The sequence below is a fragment of the Camelus dromedarius genome, chromosome 4, assembly GCF_036321535.1.
Source record: "Camelus dromedarius isolate mCamDro1 chromosome 4, mCamDro1.pat, whole genome shotgun sequence".
Classification (NCBI taxonomy): Eukaryota; Metazoa; Chordata; class Mammalia; order Artiodactyla; family Camelidae; genus Camelus; species Camelus dromedarius.
The window spans coordinates 77,447,481-77,467,859 of NC_087439.1; the positions used below are offsets into that span (position 1 = coordinate 77,447,481).

Consider the following 20,379-nt stretch of genomic DNA (forward strand, 5'->3'; position numbering starts at 1 on the left):
TTTACCTTCTTTTATCTCTTATTTTACACCTGTCTTTTAACATTTGTCTTCCAAAAATTCTCTTAAAATCTGGCTGTTATTTAAAACACATTATTCAAAACATTAAACATAATATTCTTCATTCATCAACAGATTGGTCTAAATTATTCAGATATCTTGATATTTGCTTGTATGTGTATAGTCATACATTCATAAATGAGTTTTATTTTACTCTGCATTGCATTCTTGCTAACCATCTATTTTCCTTTTTAGCATGATTACTGCAATAGGACAATAGGTAGTTTTTCTTTTTTTCCCCTCTGTTAAGTCAAGCAGTCAAGCAGTTCCTAAGCAGCAGCATAGCTCCTATGCTAACTTACCATGCTCATTTGTAGAGTCCAATGAGTCCAGATGGACTTCGATAGTTGGGCTCTACTCAGGTCACAGCAGGCAATGTAAGCGTCATGCTCACATCAGTCTCCCTTGCCCTATCCCCAAGTCCACGAGGGCAATGCAGAGGAGACCCAGGTTAATGCAATGCACTCAGCTTATGGAAACTCCTAACTTTATAAGGGAATTGTTGACAAACTTGCCCAACATTCACCCGTGAGGAAGACACTACCTAATTGTTTCGAATGTAAGCAAATCTCCTTCACAAGTAGGTGTAGTTTTCTATCCTTAGATGTCTCTTGGGGGGAGTGATATCTTCATAAAGGAGACATGTCTTTAAAGCTCTCTGGAGGGAGTGACTATTTTATCTTTCCAGGGATGTGTGCTCTTACAACCACTCTTAAATTGCCTTCTAGCCTCAGAACATGCACAGAAATAAATGTCAGATCAGGGAGAATGATGACCCAATACCATCTTCCTCTCAAATATGGATGTGATGACACCATTAAGATGAACTTTATATTAGATGCTTGGTGAAGTGGTATAAATGACGCTGGGCTCCTGGAATTCTCATGAAACTGAGCTACTATATCAGTCCTGGCTACTTATCTCCTAACTTTAAACTGAGAACAGAATTTCTGTTGTGAAGTCATTTTTATTTTGAGTTTCTTTTACTCAAAGCAGAACCTAATCTTTACTGATGCAATGGTGGGTTTTTTTTTTTTTGTCCCTTCTTTAAAAATATGTCAAAATAACATAATCGAGTATCAGTGTACTTGCAAAGTATAGAAAAATACAAAAAAAGTTACAATTCATATAACTAAAAATAATATTATTAAAAATTCAATCTAATCAGTCCTTTAAATGATATTGCAATAGTATATTTATTCATATATATTTGTCTACATTTCTTATTATTTTATAAACAAAGTGGTTGAAATCAAATATCTATGTTAAAAGATTTTTAAGACTTGAATCAAAACATCAAAATTGTTTGCTTGAAGTGAATTTCACAAAAGTTTACTAAGAATGAATGAGAGTAAGTTCTTCAAAATATTTTGTTTGTTTTATTAGATTACTAGTGAAATTGAACATCTTCATATGTTTAGTAACTATCCATATTTTTGCTGAACGCTGACACCTTAGTTTTTTGTCCATGTGTACCTTGAGGTGTATAGCTATGTCCATTTGCTTTTTCCCTTTTGCAGTTAGCTGGGTTCATGTCATGTACCTCTACCCAACCAAATGAAGGCAGAACTGGCTTAAGTTAACTCCCAGGCTTGAATTATAATTAGTTTTCCATGATCTTACCCCTTCCAAATAGATTATACCTTTGGATATACATTTTTAAACTTATATACTATCAAAACTTCGTATCTTCACGCTTCATCAGATTATGAGCATAAATCACTGTCTCTAATATATAAGGGCATCCCATCTATGCTCATGAGTAATGTATTTCTCTAGTCTGCTCACAGATGCCTGCAGCCCATGGAGTCACAGAAAGAAACACCACTTACTGCCAATGATGTCAGTGTTGCAAATGTCTTAGGTGATGCAACTCTGAGAAGATTCCTATTTCCCTGGCTTTCAAAAGCACAAAACCTTTGAGCTATCAATCCATTTCAACTTTATCATTCAAGGATCCCTCCGCGTCATTCAGCTTGATTGTTTTATCCCTATAAATTGTTTTTGATTTATTATTATATTGTTCTTTAACTTTCTGCTTACACATTTTACTTTTCATGGCACAGAAATATTCTTTGGGATCAGTGCAGGGAACTAATCCCATCATGGTCTCTGCTATTGCCTGCTCCAATAATAATTATATTTATAATAAGATAAACTATGATAATCATTTGATAGTACTTATATAACTTACTAATAACTATTGTTTTAAAACTATGCTTAATAGTTTATTATTTATAATTAATGCATTTAAACTTTATTTTTAGCTTATTTCCCTTCTGCTTCTCTAAAATATTTGTCTTATATCCAGTTATTTTTCCCTCCTCTGAGTCTAATTTGATTTTAAACTTATATTCTGTTTTTCACTCTGAAGATGCTGACAGTTTCTGGTGGGAGCTAAAAAAGAGGTTATCATTTCAGAATGAACCAAAAGAATTTATAGGGTCATTCTTTCAAATCTTCAGAAGAATCAAGGTATTGCTATTTTGCTTTAAAAAGTATAAAGAAGAACACAAGTACAGGGAAATCTTATTAATCTATCATTGCAAATGAGCCTAGATAGGATAGGCTGATCATATAAATTTGAATAATGGTAATATTCTGTCATCAGCTTTCAAGGGTACTCATTAGGTATGACAAAGTCTCTTACTTGGATATTGAGTTCCACGATATTAAGGTAATCTACTAAAATTGAAATATAGATATTACCTATTCCAACTTGAACAGTTTTTATAACAGGTTGCATGAGAAATGTGATGTAAGGATTAAAGAAATTGTGTTTGTAAAGCACTTCAAACTCAACTGAAAGATATAACTTTATAAATGCCAACTAGCCATTATTTTCATATTATTACATTTTGTTATTTTGCAATTATAACTGAACAGTGCTTGTATACAAAATTTACCTTTCAAAAAATAATTTATACAGCTAATACTTGTGAATATACATTCAATGTTAGTTTCTGATCAAAAAATCTTCTAAAGTCAACACCAGTGTCACAGTTTCATTGCCAAACAACAATTAAGAATTAAACAGTTTAAACGATGATTATTGTATTTTGAAGCAGAAAACTAGCATGTCCATTATTTCACAAGCTTAATTCCCCCTGTGATTAAAAGTCTACTAGTAGAAAATGAGATACTTAGTGACTTTCTTAATTCTTGAAGTGATAATACCCTCATTTTACAACAGAGATTAGTTAGTAACTTGGGGTCAGAATCTATTAGATACTACTGTGGATTTAAACTGGACACACCTCTCCCAATCACTATAGTATAATATAAGAAGCTCTGCATGCAGAGATCATTAATTTCACAGACTGCCTTGCCCAATAGCTGCAGTTGTTAAATTATGCCAATGTAGTCTTGGACATTTTGCTCGTTACTTGGTTAGTATATATGTTGCACTTTAAAGGCTAGCTAATAACAGTCTGTCTTCTGGAAGGGTATAAAATAAAACTAATGTGTGTTTTTAAAGTGGCATGTAAACTGACTCTTAACCTATTATAATTTACTTTATTCATTTTTCTCTTTTGCAATAAGTCTGAGTTATTCTTAAAACCTACCAATGAATTAATGGTACTATATATAGACATAAGTTTGAGGTTTTGTGATAGTTAAGCAATACTGAAGTCAATTTCCATGTATTCAACAGTAATCAAATAGGTGAGTTCACCATAGTGTTTGTGTTTGGTGTCTGACACTTGCGTAATGTTTATCTAAGGAGCTATCTCACTTTTCTGAAAAAAAAAAAACAAAAAACTGAGTGTCTTGTGGTGCAACAACTGACATTATTCATGTTTATAGTCCATGCATATCTAATATAGCATATAAACTTCAACATGATAGCTATGAGAAAAAAGAATTATCCTTTTTCCAGTTATTTTTCTGAGTCTGAACATGTTTCCATGTTTCTTCACAACACTGAAGAAGGAAGTTAAAATCATTTTATCATTTAAGAGCAAGTCAATATACTAGGTTTCTTTATAAATAAAAACTATATAAATAATTTGGAAATAAACTTGTCATTAGACTTTAAATCAAAAATATTATAAATAAAATAATGTACAAAATAAAGAAAAAGAGACAGAATAATTGCACTGGATGGGGCCTCAGAAGCCAAGATTTACCACTTACAGTAGGATTCCACTTTAAAACAACTCAACTCAACAGGTTTACTTCCAACATGAGAGTATGAGGAGGTCTTCTGAACTGCTTCCCCATAAAATTGATGAAAAGTGTATATTGGTATTTTAAAGCCTCTGTAAATGGTCCTAAGGGGTAATAACAAATGAAAAATCCATAAATATGTAAACATTCAGTTAGAAAGGTAAGAATCTGTGTCATTTGAACCAAGAACTTTCCATCCCTTTCTTCTCCCAGATCAGCATGGCAGAGACTTCACTCTGGATTGCTAAACTCAAGAAAACTAAGATCTCTTCTTCAGAACCCAGATGGAGGGTTTTCTTTCTGGGAGGAACAGGATGCCAGCATTTCTCATCTTGTCCCCACACTCTGTTGCTGAAGCAAAGCTTCAAAAAGTGTGGTAAATAGGTAGAGAATCCATTCTTATCTCTAATCCCCACTTTTGAAATGGAAGGTATACTTCGGGTATGGTATGTTGAGAATACTGGTGCCCTGATCACTCTTGCCCTAGCTTCTGAGACAGTCATTTCATGTCAGGAGAGGCAAGCCGAAAGGACTCCAGGCTGCTGCCCACCCCAACAAGTGCTCAGCTCCTAGCATAGAGGTGCCATTCACAGAGAAGCTTGGTATTGCCCTTATCCTCAGCTCCAAAGCTCAGGCTCAGAAATGTTCCAGGTTTTTAGAAGGAGAAAGTGAGTAAAAAACAGATAGACCTTGATCTCTTCATTTGCAACAGAGAGTGAAGAAGTTCAAGCCTAAAGTCACTCTCAAGGACAGTGCAGGTTGTGGTGAAATAAATGTAAGAGGAGATCCAAAATAGATGAAACTTTAGGCTAGCTACTTTTCAGCTATTCCTATAAACTTGAAGTAACAAAGCTGAAAGGAATCTTCTTAGGGTCAGAACAAAAATAAAACAGTAATCTCAACTATTCCCTGAAAGGAGCCCCCAAGCATATTGCTGAAGTGCTGCCTAGTATTCCCATTAGCTAAGAAATCAGCAGTGTGATATATGGAGAAAATACATGGGTAAGGTAAGGTAAGGTAAGGTGAAGTGAGATAAGGTAAGTTTTGTTCAGACAGGAGTTACAGTGCTGATGGCCATACATTCAATATGAATGAAACAACAATGTACCTTCAACAAAGTCTCTTTAAACAGAAAGACCTATGAAACAAGGTTATGTATTGATCGATTGACAAAAAATGCTGTGTCCTGGGGTTTAGAATTTAACCCTGTATTTCCCCTAATGGCAATAATTCAGTATTTGCTAATTCAGATTTGGGAGCAACTTTATACTAGTACCTAGTTACTACAAATAATGTGAATTAACTGTAAGCAAAATGTAGTTTTTTAAAAAAATTTGCATGCATATGCTTTAAAACTTAGAAATTCAAAGACAATTTTTTTATCAGCAGGGATTTTACGAACGTGTTTTATTTAGGTCAGACTTACGGCATGTATTTCCACTGACTTTCAATATATTTGATTATGTGTTTTTACACAGCATTTTCCCTCAAATAACCTTTAATCACTGATATATGTTATTTTTAAATTAGTATAAAGAAAAATGTATAACTAATTTAAATACACGTGGGAAATATGCAGTCCAATTGCATAAAGCATTTTGAGAGCAACTGGCAAGAGCAGACATTCAAATTTCAACTCATTATTTAATATACGAAAATGTTCTTTATTTTAGAGTAAAATTGTATTCATTGAAATTTTAAGGAAATGATGAAGAAACATGGGCTGTCCTGATTTGTCTAACAATTAATATATTAATTCATTGTGAAATACAGCTTTATTGCCTGTTATTTTAAAATAGTACAACTTCATACATCGAAATGTAAAGCAAAAGGGCTAATATTTGGAATAAAATGTTTCTATAATTTTTGAGATTTAGTGAGTATTACATAGATATAAGCTTACAAAATTAACTGTGGAAAAAAAGTTAATTTTCTATTAGAATAGAAACATTAATTTGCGTAAAGTGTTACCTAAAAAGTTACATTAAGGGAGCAAAGATAACCAAGACTAAAAGATAGTACCTTATCTGAAAGGCTCTCAGATTTCCTCTATTTTATTTTTTAAAAGTCTTCATAAACAGGCATGGAAAACACATGTAAATGTTTTGATTCTGGTTTAGTAACTAAGCTTTAATTCAATATTTTTAGTTTTAGTTTTATTTTCATTCATTTTTTTAATTTTATTTTAACTTTCCCCTGAGGTGTATTTGCACACAAGTTGGTCAGCTAGATAAATGAGACTCATTACGGATAGCAGCAGTCTCCTGTTACTCTCTCTCCCTCTTCCAAAAGAAATGACTTTCATTTCTTTTAGCTGGAGAATTTGATATTTGCCTCCATTTCTTTAAATTATATACTTGAATTTTCAAATCTTGATTTTTCAGATTTAGATATTAACTTTGACTTTCCCTTCCAGAAAAACTGAATATAGCTGTCTTTCTTCTTTTATTCCCCTCACTTTATTGATGGCTTCCACTTTCTTTAACAAAGTTCACTCTACAATTGGATTAAATTGTTCCCAAATTCATTATATTTCCTTCCATGGAAAAGAAAATATGCTTATGTCATTCCACTCCTCATGAGACCTGTGTGGGACAGGCTCTTGTGCCAATAGCTAGAGAAGAATGTCTATTAAAATTGTTTTATTCTAAGAGCAAAAAAATGTTTGGGAAAAGCATAACATTAGCAGCATTCTCCATGCTATGTTCCTTCAAATGTGGTATTTTGATTTAAACAGGTTGCTTTTTTTAAAAAGGTAAGCTAAGATATAAATAGGACAGGAACTGAGCTTGGTGTGAGGAAGAGAGATCTCATGATCCTATCACAGTCAATGTATAAATTAGGCACTCAGTAAATACTTTCTGCGCCCATGAATAAATTGAAGAATGCTCTAGTGAAATTAGTACTAATTCAACATGTACCTTTCAAAGTAGTATATTCTATATTTATTAAATGGTATTGGTATTCATTAACTTATTTTTATAAATCTTGAAGTTTGATTAGCTATATGTTTTTAAAATTGTGTTCCTATTAAATTTTTAATCTTTCCATAAGATTCATCAGTCCAAGATTTCATCATAAATTCATCAGTTCACCAGTTCATCAATTATGCAGTCTTATAACTCAGGTATTGTTTAGTATTCTCTTCCAGATTTTTAAATTTAATTTAGTTTGTGAATGTGTTTGCATTTAAGAACTACATGTTACAAATAAGACTTTTGCCTTTTAAATTTGAAAGCTTTAAGAAAGAAAAAAATGCTATACATGTATTTTACCCAGATGATTGACCAAAGATGTTGGCATTCTCTGTCTAGATAGGCTTTAAACATTTTGGTTTAGCTTAAGATCTAAATAAAAAATGTGTCACTGTTTTTATTACTATTCATTAAATGTTTTCATGTGCATTAGAAAAGGCTAGATTTTTAAAATAAGGCCATTCTTTGGTGTGTCTCAATTCATAATTACCCTTAAAATGACAGCTCTGTTGGTTTGAATCCCTTGATACTAAACACATATGCCAGACACCTCATACTCTTCACAAACAATAAAGTCTGCACTTCAGCTGTCAGGTCAGCAACTGTCTATACAACATCCGCTTTGCTGTCTGCCATGGGCTGCCAAATTCCCATACAGTGCAGTCACACAGAAGTTCCTCAGCTTAAAAAAACAAAAAACAAAAAACTCCCTAATTTATATTGTAATACTCTTAACTGTGCTAATGCCAGTAAAACAAAGTTGAGATTCAGTTTTTATAATAATTCTTTTAACTTTCTTAACATTTTCTCCATTAAAGTGCAGTTTCAAAATATTTTCTTAAAACATTTCCTTTAACTCAGTATTCAAGTGAGCACTCCTTTAGGTAACTGTAAATAAGTAAAGCAAACTATGAAAAAATAAGAGAAAGTGTTAGCCAGTAGGCAACTGAATAATCATTGCATTCTGTAAATATAAGCCACTCTATGGCATATTTGGAGAACAAGAATTTCAGATGAATATATGATAAAAGGTATTTGATTTATTTCATCTCGTTTTCTTTATTGTAGTAGCAATAATTATGTGCTTGTCACCAGCACTGCATTTATCTCCTTCTTTCTGCCATTTTGGCCACCCTGAGGCTGAATTTCATAAATAATAATCAACCTGGCTAATGTGAGATTGTCTCTTGTTAAGGTAGTTAAAGAAGATATGCAATCTCCACATTCTCTCTTAACTCAAATAGGTCTGTGTGTTCAGGGATGTATATACCCAATAAAGGCTAGGATATATGAATTACTGTCACAAGAAAAGTGGAGAATATTAACTATTTCAAATGAACTAAGAAACAGATGGAGCCATTAAAACTTTAAGAAGTGGCCAAATATTATTAATTCATATAGTAGTATTCATTATATCACTACTGATCATACCAGATTCCTTTTTATAGTATTAGATGTGATGTGCAAGGCTGTAGAGTTTTCAACAAATTGCCTTATGAAGAAATCTCCCACTGCTCTAATGAAGTAACTGAAGTATCAAAAAGGATACCTACCGCTGACCTCAGAATTTGTTACCTGCCACTGTATTTTAGGAAAATGTATCTTCCTGTGTATCATGTTCTACTGCTTGATACAAAAGAGACAGCAGAAATATTAATCCAAATAATACAAAAAAGGGTTTGTTTATTTATTTATTTATTTCCTTCCAGTTCTATATAAAAAAGTCATTGTTTGGTTTCAAATAAGTAGGTATTGTTCTGCCATGTTGGCGTGCTAGTGTTACAGGATAATAAAAATTGGAGTAATTAGAAGTAATTACTTCTAGTTGGTTTTGTATAGGTTGCCTAGGAAATGAATGACAGTTCCAAATGTGTGATAGCATTATGAATAGTGGGAATAGGGTGTTATTACTGTACTTAATATGATTTAGTGAGTCTACTATGTATAAAATGTTGTTTAAATGGTTTATATACATTTCCTTTAATCTTTCCAATAAATCCAAAGATAGATACTGCTATTATTCTTTTATGTTTAATAGTCATGATCAGATAACCAAGCAAAATTTTCAGCAATTAAGATGCATGAAATATCTGAATCACTGAATTCCAAATATACATAAAAATATTAGTTATAGCTATTTTTCTTAACTCCAAAATTGTCATTTGGCAGGGCCAATTAATAATGAACATATATTTAATGACCCAGCAATAGTCACTTCTTGTCACTTTCTGAGAGGCTTTCCTTTTAATTATGTATTTCCACTCAACCATTGGGGAAACATTCGGCATTATTATAAAGTACCTCAAATGTCAATTTCTAAGGCTTTCCCACTGGTGTAAGGCACACCAATATTGTTCACAGTAGAATGGATGACATGTTGTTACTTGTTACTAAAAGGTTTTTCTCTAAATTTTGGTATTTAAGAAAAGTGAGACTGGTTTTCACTTCAGATACCTTAAATGAAATGTCTGCAGGCAAAGTGAGGGAGTATGTAGCAAAACAAGCTTTTAGGATCTGCTTTGATTTGCCTTCAGAAATGCTAACGCTAATGATTTACCTAATTTATGAAGTAACAGATGTTCTGAGAAAGTAGGTGAGCTGTGCTGATTTTCCATTTGATTTGGTTATGGTTGTTTCCATTATGGGATGAGGAATCGTTATCCTTTCAGAATGTTTGTACACAATTCCAAAACCTTTGAAAATTGAAAGATTGGAAAACACACATATACGCATATATGTATATACATACATATAATGAGTGATCTAAATTTTTGTGTAATATTTGGCAATAGGGTTTCATGAACTATTTATATGCTTCCAAATATTAAAGTAAATGGAAATATATGGATATATGTTTTTAGTAAAATTGCTCATATTTTTCATTTTTTATTTCACTGTATTTCTATGCTAAATAAATACTACTTAGTCAGTTTGCCTTTAAAATGTTACTCTATGGTCAGAACTGAACTTGCTTGTTCCTTTCTTTCCTTTTCATTTTTTCTTTCTTCTTTCTTTTTGCTCTTTAGGCATTTTATTCAATAAAATCAGTAACACAGGGTTGTTATAGTAAATGTAAAGCATGGTGAATGGATACTGAAATAAAACTATATTGTTTCTAATAAAAGAATTGTCTTTATTAAGAATGAAAAAGCAAGCCACAGTAAGGGCAGAGAAACAGCCAAACCTCAAGAAGGATTAGAGACAGGATGGTTAATACCTCTTAATACTTTCAAGCCTTTCCTCAGTCTCTTTCTCCACTTCTCTTTGAATATCATAGCCCTTCACATCTCCTGCCCACATGTAGTCTCAACCATATGGTAACAGAGTGTCTATCACAATAACTAGGACACAGTGAGTGCTAATTATGTGCAGAACTGTGTTCTTAATATTTCACATGTCATTGAATCCTAACAATAAGCCTATGAGGTAAATATTAATGTGATCTGGATTTTGAGAGGCAGCATATTGTGGAAATTAGAAATAGATTGCTTTGACTTAAATTCTATCCCTGCTGCTTACCAGCTGTGTTATCCTATGCAATCACATAGCATCTCGGTACCTGGCTTTCCTGTGCTGTAAAGGAGGTAATACTTCTTGAAAGTTTTATGAATGCTATATAAAAATTTGCCAAATAAAAGCATTTTAAACATGGGAAACTAAAACAGAGCCCAGGATTGTAATCCAAGCAGGCTTACATAGAGATTGTAACCTCTACTTTATACTTCTGTTCTGATCAAGAGTTATAATCACAGCATCCATGGACTCCAGTGTATGCCTCCCAAAATTATTTGAGCTCTGAGGAAAATATTAGAACATATATTTATGTATATTTCCTCTAAAACTTAACAAAGATACTGATATATATTAATATTATATATATGGCTTGCCACCAGTACTCTCATTGGCTCCATGTGACCGGCCATCATGTATCACAAGTCACAAGAGTCCCTAAATATAATTTCCACAATGTGAAGCATCCTCCATTTGCTTCTGGAGCATTGCGGTATGCCATATGTATATGCCTGGGGAAGTCTATTTAAGGACAAGTTTTACTAATTTTAACTCAACTAATTCTCAAAACATGGTCATGCAGCTTAGAAAATTCTTCAATAAAACCAGAAAGTGAATATTACAGTAAATACAAAAACGTGAAGAAACAAAAATGGATCAATTTACTATTTATCCTTATCCTAGAATATACTCTTCATCAGCTCCATTACAGTAGCAAAGAATACTAACAGCTTAAACTGCTAAATCTAGAATTTTGCAAATATTTTTGGAATAGGCATTTGGAATATGGATGATCCACTAGTATGAAGAAAGCACTACATTATTCACAAGAACTATTGCAATAAGAAAGCTAAAGCCATCTCCAGGATATCATCAACATGGCTGAATTCCTAAAATCAAGATATTTAAATATAGCAAAATCTTTACAGAAATTTAATGATGAAATGGGAATAACAATAAAAATTGTATCATGTAGAAGTACACTGAATGTTTCAGTACAAAATACTTATAAGAATAGTTACACATAAAGACACTACTCATTTTAATTTCATATACAGAAAGGTATTTCAAATTTTGTAGGTATTTTTAACTTTGAGTCATTGATGAAAAGTGGCTGTCAATGGACTACTAGTGAGAAAATATAAATAACACAAGCCTAAACTGTCCATTAAAGATAAAAGGGAAGTTCTGACAATGTTTCAGAAAAAATAAGTTGTTAAAAAGAAATTCATGCAAAGGAAAGTGTATTTTAAAAACAGGTAAGTTACAGAAAATTATTTTGCCTATTACTCCGATATCTGTAAGTTTAAGATTGTCTTTATTAATCCTGTGAAGGTTTTGTTCCATCCTTATTTGTTGTTTGTCTCTGTCTCATTCTGAACGTAGTTTGAGAGCTAAGATAGGTTGTGTACAATCACTTTTCTTCCCTCTTCTTCAGGAAAAATTTTGAAAGTTAGTCTTTCACATCACTGGTAAAATGTTCTGCATTGTCAGTTTTCTTCACAGATAATAATATTGGTCATTTATTCTAGTTGCCCTATACTTTTCCCTTAAATTCTCTTCAGCTTTTCATCCATTTTTCTTTTGCCTTTTTCTCTCCCTTTTAACTTTTTACTCTATGCTTTTAATCATTTTCAGAAATTTTATAAATCATGTATAATATATTCTTTTTCAAAATTGCCTGTTTTCTATATTAAAAATTGTCAAAGAAAGACTAATTTCTGATTCTTCAGTACAGTGTTTATCTCCTTTTATACTACAAAATATTTGAAATAAACTTATAGGGTAATGTAGTGACTGTCAATAATGGGGGACACAATAACTTAGTCTTGAGTAAAAACACATTCTCCTCAAAAAGATATAGTTTTCTCATTTAATTCCCTATTGTCTCAGATATTAATCCACAAGGTATTCTGATAGGTAAAAACATTGTACAGATTTTGCTGCAGAGCCATTAAGTTTCATATAAGCCTTTCCTGAACTAAACTGGAAACTATTTTTCCCACTACTGGCTCTTTCTAATGTGAAGATACTTTATTCCTGGATAATTTAAAGTGTATTCTCCCATTAGCAGAATTAGTGAATAAAATAATTAATACACACAATAAATTTCCCATATTCTAAAGCTTTCTCTCCCTGAAATTCTAAACAGGACTTCCTGCTATTCTTGATTCCTTCTCCCATGACAAATACTGTTTTCTGCATATTTTATACATGTATATACATATAATATTCATTTATACTGCCCTAGACCTGCACTTAAGAATTTAAGGACTGCATCACCTCACTATAAAACAGTACGCAGCAAAAAGCATCTAAAGTGCATATAATGACTCTGCCATTTAGTAAAATGCAGTATGGTAAATTGTGAACTTGGTCCTACTAACTCAGCAATCCCTCATAAGGAGAAGATAAAAGAGAAAGAAAGAAAGGAAAAAAGAGAAAGAGCACAGAGAAAGAAGCACTCGAGTGGGGAGATAATTTGACCTGGTTTCTGTCTTCTGGAAGACTGAGCCAATGATATTTAATGAACAAAATAGATACCCTCCCCGGTATTTTGGGTCAAATATGATGAATTAGCTTTAAAACATTATATGTGAAACACTATCATGGTAATATCTTAAGGCAGAAGTACAAAAAAAAATCAAAATAAGTAATATGATTAAATATGTAAACTACTTATGCAAAACCAATTATGTGAAGTCAATTAAATATGTAAAATGTAAAGATGTACTTACGCTATCATCAAATCAATATCTATATTACTTAGGTTTCTCTAGTAAAATCTGTTAATTTTTAAAAAACTGAATATTTCCTGTCATTTCAAACTTTGGTATTCCTCTCCTTTCTTCATCTTTCTGCTCAAATGTATTCTGGCAAAAATCCCAATGTGTGATCCAAAGATAATCCCAGCTGCCACATCAGAAGAAGAAGACTTGGGTATATAAAACTTTAAGAAGGAAACACCCTTCTGTTCCACTCCATAAATTTTTTAGAAGCTGACATCTAAATGTGTCAACAAAATTCCATGAGCAAGAAAAGGCAATCCCAAGAGAACCTCCAGAATACAGATAACAACAATAAAGATACCATAAGTACACCGCAGAGTATACTGTCAGCAGTAATTCCACATGTTAGAACTCTGAGGTATTTCATATATTCTGTATATCTTTCTTTGCTACTACAGTAATTTTACCTCAGACATATATTCATTATGTTAGAGTTCATCCTTTAAAACATATTTCATTTAAAGGTAAACCGAGAAACAAATCAGCTTATGATACAGTAACACCATATTTACATTAATGGGGAAATGCGTGTGGTCTCAAAAACTGTTAGCAGAAACAATTTGAAATGTAACACCAGAAAAACTTATATTTATTTTTACCTACCACTGGTGTTTCAAATGTACTTGTAGAAGAAAGGTATAAACAGTGTAATATGGTATACTCAGTTTTACAGTACTATCTAGTGGGAAATACAGAATTGTTAAATGTTAATGACTAACAACTGTAAGTGTGTGTGTGTGTATGCACATATATATTTATTAACATTGACCTCTTCATATAAAATTATATCAAAGGGAAAGCTAAAAAATTGTTGGACAATTATAAAACTGGAATTTCTTCATGAAATCATGCAATATTAAGAATACATTTATAATTACTTATATATAAAACTGGAACAATCAGTTAAGTGTAGTTTAAAAAAATTAGTTATTTTTTTTCACTTTCGTGTTCAGTGCCAAGAACATATATACTCTTGGGTTTGGTCTTCTCTAGCTAGAGAAAGATGTTTGTAAAACACTAAGTATTTCATCAGAGAATGAATATAAAGACCCCGAACTTGGATTACAACATTATTTATCTGCCTAACATTAATTACTACTTTATTAGTTATATAGAAATAGTTTATCAAGTTATTTGTTGACTATAAAGAATAATAGGCCAATAATCTTAAGTAAATGTTGCAGTGAATAAAATTCATACAGGCAAATTAGACCCCTTCACTCACTATCACAAATAACCTACAAAAAAAGTGCACTCTACAAATTAAAACCCTTGATTTGGGCTTTACCATTTACTTTCTGGAGGGGTTATTTAACCTGTTTATTGTCTACATATGTGCTCTATTTCCTTGATTCATACTAAAGCAAAAATTGATTTTAACATCTTGATACCATGATGGAGGGACTTTTGAATAATGTGATTTGAGGAGGTTTGGAGGGTATTTTGTGTGAGGGAAGTAAGATATATTGACTATTTGATGACTAGAAGCAGAATGTGGTAATTATTAGTGCTATTTACCAAATATTGGTTATTTCCCCCTGTTGAGCAATTCATAGGATTTCACTTCATGGACATTCTGTGACTAAGGGGTGCACTATAGGTAGTTCTGGTCACTGAGCCGTAGATGACTGGAGCATAGAAATGCTGGTATGCCATACTCTGCAGCTTTCTTTTCTCTTTACCAGAGCAACTGATAATATCGTCTGGGGTCTTACTTCCATAAACCCTTATGAACAATAACATCATATTGTTTTGATCATTTTCAACATGATTGGTAGAAAATGTCATCTTATTATACTATCAATTTGAACCTTTTTATCATGAGTAAGGTTGAGTGTTTTTAGAAGTTTTGAAGTTTGTATATTTTATCTTGAAATGGTTCATTCATATCACTTATCTAGTCTTTTTGTATGTTTCTTGGTAACTTGTATAAAATGGAAATATGGTATGCAAATATTTCTCCAACTTTATTATTTATTTGACATAGTCTTGCTGACTTTTAAGTCATAGACTTATTTTAAGGCTTACAGTTTTTCTTTTTTTTTGCTTACAATGCCTTCCCTCATTAAAACATTATAAGTGAAGTCTCTCAAGAATTCTTTTTCCATTTTTGTGATTCTGTATTAAATTTAAATTTTTGATAAATCAGGAATTAAATTTAGAATAAATAGGTGATATGCTTCATTTTTTATTTATTTAAATCTTCTTTCAGTAACATTTTAAACATTTCTTCATATGTATATTGAACATTTCTTGTTGAACTTACATGTTATGTTTTCCTTCCAATAATAAATAGAGTATTTTTCACGATTTTGTTTTTTGTTTGATTCTTTAAGAAGAATATTGTTTGGGTATTCCAGCAAAAAGTATATAACAATACTAATACTAATTGAAATGCCCCATGGGTTTTGCTATAAAGCACAATACTAACTTTTGAGTAAACACAGAGATAGGTAGATAGGCAAGTACATAGGTTCATAGAAGGACAGAGACCTAGTACATACATACACACACACACAGAAGAAAAACAGAAAAAGAGATGATCATATGATATTTTGACATTTTATATATCTGTAATATATTTTTACCCTAAATTATCACTGTATTCCTAGTAGGAGCACTGCATGAATATGCTGCATTATTCCTTGTGGATATTTGATTTAGTAATGTATATCCTTTATCATAACTGATATTTGCCTATCACTGCTGTTTTTGCCATATTTGTGTGTATGAGTGTAATTAAATGAGTGTTCTATTTACTTCACAGAATGTGTTGGAACTGTTCTGTTCTCTTTAGTGGCATTATTTATAAAGTACTGGACCTATCGCTTCCTAAAAGATACGGTAAAATTCACTTTGAAATTAAATTTTGCACTCTCACCAGCAAGGGATTAATATTCATGTTTCCCTATACCCTTACAAGCATTTGGTATTGTCATTTTTTCTGATTTTAGCTATTCTATTGTCTGTCATGGTATCTTGTTGTTTTTAATTAATAATTTCCTAAAGATAAATGATGTTAAGTATCTTTTCATATGTTTGCTTGATATCTGTATATATTTTCTGGTGAAGTTTGTCCAAATATTTCATGCGTTTTTAAAACTTAGGTCATGTGTTTTTCATTGGGTTTTAATAGTTCTTTGTATATAAATTCCTTATCAGATATGTATTTTGCAAGTATTTTCTTGAAGATGGTGGTTTGCTTCTTTATTCTCTTAAAAGTGTTTTAGAAGAAAAATTTTAGTTTTAATACAAGTCCAAAATTCACTGATCATGTTTTTGGCTATATATAAAAACTTATACCCTAATTCAAGTTCTTATAGTTTTGATTTTTTTAATTAAAGACTTCTTTTTTAAAAGCGGTTTTAAGTTCACAGTAAAATTGAGAGAAAGACTATGTAGTCATCCCCATTATCAACATCACTCACCAAAATGGTACATTTTTCTTCAAGAATGAACCTACATTGAAGCATCATAATCATTCTGAGTCCATAGTTTACATTATAGTTCATTCTTAGTGTGGTACAATCAGTGGGTTTGGACAAATATATAATGACATATATCCATCATTATACTAACACAGAGTATTTTACTGCTCTAAAAATCCTCTGGACTCAACCTATTCATATCTCCACATCCCATTTATGTAAAACTTATATACTAAATTTATAATTAAAATTTGTATAGTAAACCTATATAGTGCAATCTTGTTATAATCACTTATTAGTTCTAGGAGGTTTTAGTGAATTCTTTGGGATTTTCTACATAGAAAATCATGTCATTATGAATAAAGACAGTTTTATTTCTTCTTCCTCAGTCTGTATACATTTTATTTTTGTTCCTTGTCTTATTGAATTAGCTATGACTTCCAGTCCATATTGAATAGGGATAGTAAGAGGGAATTCTCTTACACCCAATCATAAAGGGAAAGTATGATTTCTAACTATTAAGTGTGATGTTTGCTGAAGACTTTTTTGTGGATTTATTAAGTGGAGGAATCTCCCATCTATTCCTAGTTTACTAAAAGTTTATTTTTGTGCATGTTTGTTTCATCAAATATTTTTCTTTGTATATTGATATAATCAAATGATTTTTCATCTTTAGCCTGTTGATGTGATGGAATACATTAATTGATTTTCAAATGTTGAAACAACCTTATATATCTGGAATAAATCACACTTGGTTGTGGTGTAAAACTATTTTATACAACTTTGGGTTTATTTCACTAATATCTTGTTGAAGAATTTTGCATTTATGCTCATAAGAAATATTGATATATAGTTGTCCTTCATTTTAGCATCTTGGTTTTGTTATTAGCATAATGTTGGACTCTCAGAATGAGTTAGGAAGCACTCCCTCTGCTTTTATTTCCTGAAAGAGATGCTTTCTCTTCCAGGAACAAGATGCTTCTTATTTCTCTCCCCCCAAAAAAAAGATATCTTTTATTGCTACTCCTCCCTAAGAAGCAGTAGATTTTTGCCTTGGTCATTAAGGGCAAGAAGGTTCCAGCCTTCTATCCACTGGCTGAGAGATTTCTTCTTATTAGAGAAAAGTCAAGTAATTGGTGGTGTTTTATCTACTCACTGTTTACAATTACTATTTTTATAATGTCTGTATTTTAATGATTTCTATTTCCAAATCAGAACTACAGCAGTCGTTTAGTCTGAGATCCACAATTACAGTTATTATAGGTCAGGAATTAATGACCAGCTTGGCTGGACAATTCCACTCAGGGCTTCTTAAGATGTTGCACTCAAGTCAGCCAGGCTGTAGCCCTTTGAAGGCTTCACTGGAGTTGGAGGATCTCCTTCCAAGGTAACTCATTCACATGTTTCACCAAGTTTGGTGCTAAATGTTGGTTTATACTCCTGGGCTTCTCCACAGAGCTATTTGAGTTTCCTCACCAGCTGATGACTGGTTTCCCCAAAATTTAGTGGTCCAATTTCTTTATTCCTAACTTAGTACCAGTTTTTCCATTTACTTCATGGTTGATTGAAGTTGGCTCAATTGCAGTTTCTTAATGAACGACTCAGAAAAACCAAATCTCATGAGTTCTTGCATATCAGAAATGTCCAACAATGTGGATAATTTCCGTCACATTTTTTTTCATTCAGTGCTTTAAAAATATGGCCCAACTGCTTACTAGTTTACTAGTATACTGTTTAATATATTGTGAAGAAGTATGAAATTAGTCTTGCATTTCTCATCTTTCAAGTCAAATGTCTGTTAGTATGAGGGTCACTCTGCATTTTTTTACCCCTCTAAAGTACAGGGTGCTGTTCACTTCAAGTTTTAAATCTTTTAGTTTCTAAAATCTATCTTGCATTTTACCTTTGACTGTTTTTTTCTACCACATTATCTCAGTAATATACTCCTAAGGCATTGATGATTGATGATGTGCATATCTGATCTTCTAGTTAACTATTTCTATCATATTTGCTCTGATAATTTTAAAGTCTTTAATCATTTTCAATTTACTTTCTCATTTTCTTTTCTATTATCTCATCTGTTCTTTCATGTCCATTACTATGTTCTAATACTGTCTATTCTAATTTGTACTTGCTATAAAAAAGGCCTTCTTTTCTGGAATTCTTCTTTTCTTTCCTGAATTCTGCCAACCATATTTCATATCCTCTTGTCTCACCTTATTTTCTCTTAGGTCTTATAAATCTGATGAACTTTTGTATTCTATGTGTAGTGGATTCGATATTGTTCTCCCCAAATTCATGCCCACACAGAATTTCAGAATTTGAACTTGTATGGAAATAAGATGCAGATGTCTTTAAGACGAGGTTATATTGGATTAGAGGGGGCCTTATAAGAATGGTGATTTTCCTTATAAGAAGGGGACAAATACTGAGACATAGGCAGAGAAGGCCATGTGAAGATGGACACAGTGATTAGAATGATAAGGCTATAGTTTAGGATTGCTGGGACACATTACAAGTTAGAAAAACACAATGGAGTTAGCCCTGCCACCACCTTGATTTCAGATTTCTATACTGAGTCCTTCTGTGGGTGAGTAAATTCCTGTTGTTTTTAAGCTACCAAGTCTGCGGTGATTTGTTACTGAAGCCCTAGGGAGCTAAAATACTGCATGTGATGCCTTTTATCTTTTTTTAAATGCATGGAGTATTGTTGGCACAATACTTTTAATCTTTTCTCTGATATTATTAATCTGTTGAGTTTTATAGTTCTATTTGTCTCTCTTCCTTTTTTCTTTTTAAAAATCTGTTACTTTAAAATGTACTGTGATTTATTTTCAATTTATTAACCATCACTTGGTGAAGTGAGAGCCTGCGTATTCAAGAAGGTCTCCCTGTTTACTTTTTAATTGAATTACAATTTATTTGGGTATAAAATTTCCTTTTGTTTTTCTTAAAATATTTTTACTTTGCTCCAGTTCTAGCACTCATGTTTTTTCACTGCAAGTTTATCTTAGTCAATTTTATTTGTGTTTTTCCTGTTCTAATAATAGCAGGAAATCTTCTTTCCCATGAAGTTGAATAACACCAATATCTACCTTCATGTAAATCGTTCTCTATTTATTCTAGAATATTATGTAATTTTCCTCCTACAATTTCAGCTCTTTCTTCATTTCAAAAATGTGTTTTTCTTTCCCTAATGTATCTGTGAATATACAGTATTTTCAATTAGTCCTATTCTCTTCACAGTACTATTGATTATGTTCAGATGGATCTTCTTATTCATAGCTTCCAATGAATTCCACTAAAACACAGGTATTGTGTGACAATTTGCTCTATATTACAGAACAGGTGACTATGATTAATAATTTTAATTATGATCACAGCTCCTCTTCTACTCTTGATTCTGTTTGGCCTTTTAAGTAAGAAGAATCATTTATAACAAGTCATATA

At 31.9% G+C, this 20,379-nt stretch overlaps 1 long non-coding RNA gene across 1 annotated transcript in view; it reads right to left on the reverse strand.

Moving 5' to 3' along the window:
• Positions 1–4,319: 4,319 nt before the first annotated feature.
• The window catches only part of LOC135321221 (uncharacterized), a 224,766-nt gene continuing 208,706 nt past the window's right edge, over positions 4,320–20,379 (reverse strand). The window contains exon 4 of the long non-coding RNA XR_010380788.1: positions 4,320–4,331. This is a non-coding gene — a long non-coding RNA (uncharacterized LOC135321221). The remainder of the gene's footprint in view (positions 4,332–20,379) is intronic.